Source organism: Pinus tabuliformis, chromosome J, assembly GCF_031772625.1.
Source record: "Pinus tabuliformis cultivar Carrire ecotype Pingquan chromosome J, CPIR1, whole genome shotgun sequence".
In the NCBI taxonomy this organism is placed as follows: domain Eukaryota; kingdom Viridiplantae; phylum Streptophyta; class Pinopsida; order Pinales; family Pinaceae; genus Pinus; species Pinus tabuliformis.
This window is the reverse complement of record NC_142295.1, coordinates 671,612,893-671,619,322: the sequence shown is the minus strand read 5'-3', so window position 1 is coordinate 671,619,322 and position 6,430 is coordinate 671,612,893.

Below are 6,430 nucleotides of genomic sequence, written 5' to 3'. Positions count from 1 at the left end.
TTTCTGGTGCCGAAGAAGTGGTTGTTTCGACAGCGACAGTTGTTTGAGGAACAAAACCCTCTGGACCGGTTACAGATGGAACTGGTTCAGTTATACAAGTATTTGCCCCCAGACTAGGATCAATATCACTGTCCTTCTGTGGCTGTTGAACTTCTTCTATAGAGGCAGGGTTTCCAGAAATGTTTGGAGTAACCGGAACCTCAGATGTAGTTGGAACACTTGTTCTAACTTTTATAGGAGATTTCGAACCGGTTAAACGAGTTCGCTTTGTCCGTACTATTTTTGATTCCGGAGACAAAGACGGTTGACTCGTAAGCCTCCGCGAACGACGGGGTTTCAATTGACTTTCTTCCACGATTGCGGATTACTCGATCAACCAAAATATTAAAAGGGGAAATTTGTGTTTCCGAATTGAATGAATTTTATTAGACGCTTTTAGACACAATTTGCTTTTTCAGTTTTAAAGAGTCGAGAAAAAGCTAAAGATGACTCTAGTCTCCTTCGATGTTTTAACGAGCCCGAAGTGACAAATGCTCGGGTGGACTTTTTCAGTTATAGAGTTTGAAAAAAGGCCAAAAGAAACTACTCTGGAGATCTAGGCAGAGGGTGTGCCAAACCTTTCGCAAAACCATAGAATACGTTTTACGGTACGGGTGGTCGATCTTCATGAATGCTATGTTCACTGCATTGCGATCAGTAGGGCGGCCGACACAGTTTCCTATGGATAAAGGCTTTGTTCCTATAGGGGTCTCCCAATATATACGCGACGGTACGTGGGAGCACAAGTCCGTATTAGTGCCACCGACTCTCAGGAGGAATCACCCACCTTCTTCGAGATCGACAGTCACTACGTTTAACGACGCCGAAACACATCTCTACCTAGACCTCTACGATGAGCGTTATGTTGCAAAGCGTTGTTAGGTTCATTCAATATATTTCAAGTTGATCTTTTTAAAGTTTGCCTTTCAAGGTTCACCACGAGATGTATGATACAAATTCCTAAATGCAGTCTAAGATGATAAGCAAGCTTTTTTCAATCTTTTCGACTTATGAAAATCTTAACTACTGAGGGAAAAGAAAGACATAACCTTTTCACACAGATCATAGAGCACACACTAATGCACTTTTTCCTAAATCAACATGCAAACTGTCAAAATGCACATGCACAATGCAGGTATTTCTTTTCTCTTTCTTAATGTTGGTGTACTACAAAAAGAAAGCTGTTGTATAACTTTGAATTCAATTTCAAGTGAAAACAAACAAGATTTTGTCCAAAATCAAAAGACACCTTAAGATTTACTTGTTTCAACACTAGAAATACATAAATTCAAACCATATGACGAAAGCAAAAGCTCAATCAACTATGAACAACAAACAAACTAACTCTTAAGATCAAAACGACACTTATCACAGGTCTAGATCTAAGAGGCCACAACAAGACTAGTTCACTTTCGTTATGGGAAACTGCAAATGATATAAGAAATACACAAAGAAAAAATACAGTTTCTTTATACAACCGAGGCGGAATAGTGGCAAAGAAAGGTGGTTTCAGATAGGTACATTGACTGATAACAGGCTGCAAAAACAAGGATGAAAACAGGGCAATAGAAAGCAGAGAACCCAGTTGCACAAGGCAAAACTGGTTCAGCGCAGGTAGAACACTGTTAGTTTGACATTCAGCGCAGGTAGCCCCTTCAGGACCTGCGATGAAATGCAAACTACCTTCACAGTGCCTGCAATGAAAAGAGAAACTCTCGTTTCTCTTGGTTTCCGGGTTACAGATTGCTCAGAAATCAACAGTTTTTGGCCAAATCAAAGCTATCAATCAAGTACACACTAAAGGATGAAAAGGAGGATGAAAAGCTATCACTAAGAGCTGTTCAGAGTCCTTGTGGATCAGCTCTTCAAATCATAAACATGCCCAGAAACTGAGCTAGAGTAGCTGCCCTCTACTTTGCATTTGAAAGATCCAAATGCAGTTTGATTCGGTACTCCTTGTGTTTAGGAAATGAATAGCAAAAACACAAACAACCAACAAGATACGATCCCCAACGGAGTCGCCAATTTGTTGTTGGGAAAAGTATCCAATACGGAATGACCCTATCCCACTCTAAGGGTGATAGTTCCTTAGCAACAATCAAAGCAAAGCTATCTGAGATTACTTCTTTATGAGATGTAAAAGAGGGGAGAAAGAGATCCACTAACCGATGTCTTTCGCTAATGGTTGATCCAATCTTCTCTCCTCGCTGCTTGCCCCCAGCTCCTTGCTCTTTCACTGGCCCAGCTACACCAAGATCCTGCAAAATGGCAAGAGAGGGAAACTACAAGAAGCATACATTCATAATTGATTCAAGGATTACAATAAATCAAATATACAAGTATAACAACACACCATTGAGACACATGCATATAGAAGAACCTCAAATGCTTTATTAATGGAAGAAGTAAGGTTCAGGAAGTGATACAACCATAAAAGGCCCAATCCAGCATCACCTCCCAGCAGAAAGAAATCTCCTCTTCACCTCCTTCAAAGCAAATCACCCAATAGTTCTAAACTCAAACCAACAACAATTCTTTGCATTCACAAAATTCCAGCCCCCCTTAGACCTCATGAGAGAGATCTATATATAGGAGTTTTGGAGAAAGGATGAGTAAGCTTGAGGCTGGCATGAAGCTGACTAGTGTCCTCTCTCACTTCAGTTATTCTTCAGTTCTTGAGTCCACTTGGAGGTTCTTGCTTCCACTTGGAGATCTAGACCCTCTTACTCATCACCAGTCGAATTCCTTGATCCAAGTGTCATTTTGGAAGCTTCCTGGGCATTGACACCTTGAGGAATGACTGTGCCACATGTCCAAACTCGCCCAGCGCAGGTAGCCTTCTTTGCAGTTGACATTCAACGCAGGTAGACAGTGGAGCACTTGACATTCAACGCAGATGCTCAGTGGAGCAGTTGACATGATCCAGAATTGCCTTGTTTTTGAGTGTTTTCAGGTGGAGAACTTTTATTCAGTGCTGTGGTTTGCTGACCTTGTTCCTCTAGGGGTAGGAACAACATGTTTAGGGACTTTGGATCCCTTAGATTATGGACATTTCATGCTTCATGCTGTAAGGCACAAAAATGTCTATAACACTTTACTAATTATTTGAAAACATTTCATTGTAAAGGAAATTTAATCTCTTGTAATGCATTCCCTTCCATGATGAATCTTAATAAAAACTATTCTTTCTAGCTTTTAGTTAGGGTTTCAAAATTACTTTCGATGTTTTCCTCCTCTATACTCTATTAACCTTATTTCAAACCTAATATTTCCATGATATCCAAGTTATTTCAAAGATTGAATTTTATGGGAGATATAGTTTTATTTTACTATAATCTAAACTGAATCATAAAACTTTGAACATAACTGGATAAAATCTAGGGAAGGGAAGGTTCTAGGTACCAAGGCTTGTGGCATCCCACTTTACACATATAGGGAAAATTTATAACATATTTGGCAAGTGATAGAGGGATTTGTTAGGAAGAGTCATTGGGATTTTTCCTATCAATATTCTCTTGAAATCATATTTTTCCTTGTCTATAAAATATTTAAATGAATAATTTTCATCACTCACTTTAAATATTATTCCTTTTTCTAGGCACCATAGCTAAAACAATCAAATTATTTTGCCTGTAATATAATTATAATACTATAATGTTGAAATAATTGGAAGATGCACCCTAAAGTTATAAGTATGTAGTGTAAGTCCCCTTTTCCTTTTATCACAACCACTAGTAGCTACACAATTACTTAGAAAAGTAATCAAGCTTTCAATTAAGTAGTGGTAACCATATATACTAGCTTAGTAGTTGATAATATGTGGTTGGAATAATTGGATGTATTTCCACCCACTATAATAAATTTTGAATATGTTGACATTTGGAAATTATGAATGGTTTTGGACCTATGGGTATTTAATTCCCCTCCATGTCCAAACAACCTGAAAAAATTGTGATTCGTTTACATCTCCCTAAGGTGGTTTCATCTTCTCAAGGCCAATTTGGAAATTAAAAATCACACAAGTTATAGTTCCAAACTGAATGAGATATGTTTGAAGGTTATTTTGATCAAATATTAGATTGAATTCTAATAAGTGTTGTGTATCACTAGACCTAAGGTGATCACACTATTTTCTCATTAATGAAGGATTTATAGCTATGAATTAGATTCAAAAAACACATTAAAATTAAAATATTAGAAATCCTAAATTTCATCACTGTTATGATTTGATATTTATAAATATGAGTGTAGATTGGATTTACTACAATTGTACCCCAAGGAAAAATAAATGCAATATTATGCTGATCCTCAAGCCAAATTTGGATATGTAACTATAAAAACTGAAAATATTTCACTAATGGGACATTTGTTGATAATCTAACTGATGAATGGCATGGGATACCTATCCATTGGAAGAGTCTTATTTATATCATAGGAATCCATACACACAAATGGTCCCCTATTTATTGTCAACAATAATAACATTAGATACCCACTCGATGAGGGGAACTAGATAAATGAATCTAGTCTTAAAAATTTTCTCCACGTTTTCTTTAATTGTTGCAACTTCCGTAGGATTAATAGGTCATAATTTATGTTGAATTTTTTTTCCATTTCCATATATTTTAATTTTTTTTCTTGATAATAATTAAGTTGATCCTAGGCATTTCTTTGTAAGAATAGGTAAAAATATCACAAAATTCCTTGAAATGTGTGATATAAGTTTGAATTTCTTTAGGAGAGAAATCCTCCCCAATTAGAACTTTATCTATGGTGTTAGGACTTTTGGAAATGTTGATTGTTATGGTATTTTATATATTCTCCATATTTCTTTCAACATGCACATCATATGTTGCTAAAGGGTTGAAACACTAATTTTCATTTGATCTAGTCACGAAAAAATTGTAATATCTTTCTTCCACTTTTCCTAACTTGGAAAGGAAATAGAAGCAATTATACATGGCTTCATGCCATTTTCTAGAGATGGTCATGAATTGCAGGACAAATTCATCATACAAAAAAACCATGCCTAATTAATCCATTTCAAATATGGAGTTGGAGGTCCACATCGAAAAATTTAATTGATTTCATTCTTTTGGTGAATTAGGAACCAAGTAAGGTTTTTATAAGGACCTATGAATGAAATGGTAAGAAAATTATACCATAGATAATGTATTAGCTAGTATAGTAGGTCTATGTCCCTCTGAGATATATGGATCATATGAAACCCATAGTTCATCAAAGTATTAAGTCCTCAATGAATAATGCTCAAGTGAGGGGTTTGTAGTGACTAGAAAAATTGCGCCTACTAGATAATAGTCTATGTAAGCTATAGGTTAATGAATCTTAAATGTTCCCATTAATATAGGTGAAATTGCAACATTTTTATCGGGAAAACTAGTGTCCATCCAGAGCTGCTAGTCCCACTAAGACGGGTAGCTATCTTAGAAACAACAAACTAAAGTTACTTGTGTTTTCCTTTATGAGAGATAGATGAGAGAGAAGCAGAGAGTACCAACCTTAGTCTTTTGCTTGGCTCCTTTCTTGTTTCCTCCCTCATTTGATAGAGCTTTGCCACTCCTTCCTCACTTGTCTCGCTTCAAAGAAACACCTGTAGCGGCATAATACCATCAAAGCATAGAGATCTATAACCATAAACAATATAGGATCATATATATATTAACCATACAAATGCATATATCAATACAAGATTCAGAAATATACAAGAATATGGAGGAAAAATCAAATAGATTTATGGATAGAAGTAGTAGAAGAGAGGATTACAACCCATTGGTCTGACCCAACGCCATCCTCCCAGCATGAAAGCCCTCTTCACCTCATGAAAAGCTAGATCACCCAACACTATGATGTTTCACAGAGAAACAAATAGCACTTCCTTACAAAATACAAAATTCCAGCCTTTGGATATCTAGGATGAGGGATCCATATATAGATATTTGTAGGTGGGTGAGTTAGCTTCTAGGATAGTGTCATTTCTCTGATAGTTCTTAGTTCCACTTGGAGATTTCATGATCTCTTACTCATCCCTAGGTGAATTCAGAGAGGCAAGTGTCAAATGAGCAGTTTCTAGAAGATTCTCTGGGTTTCCACCTAGCAAACTGCCTCTGCCATTTGTCTGCTCTCACTCATTGCACCCTACAGAAGGGCGTTTCAGTATGCATCACACCCTCTATGTGTAATAGATGAGATGCATTGCACCCTCAGCATGGAGCAGTCTGTACGGTCCAATTTTGACTAGTTCTGAGCAGTTTTCCAGGGAGAACATCTGGGAAATGATGTAATCAGCTGACCTTGTTCCTTTAGGGAATGAAACAACACCTTTAGGGGCTTAGAAGCCCTTGGTTTATGGACATATGTGATTGGGGTTGCA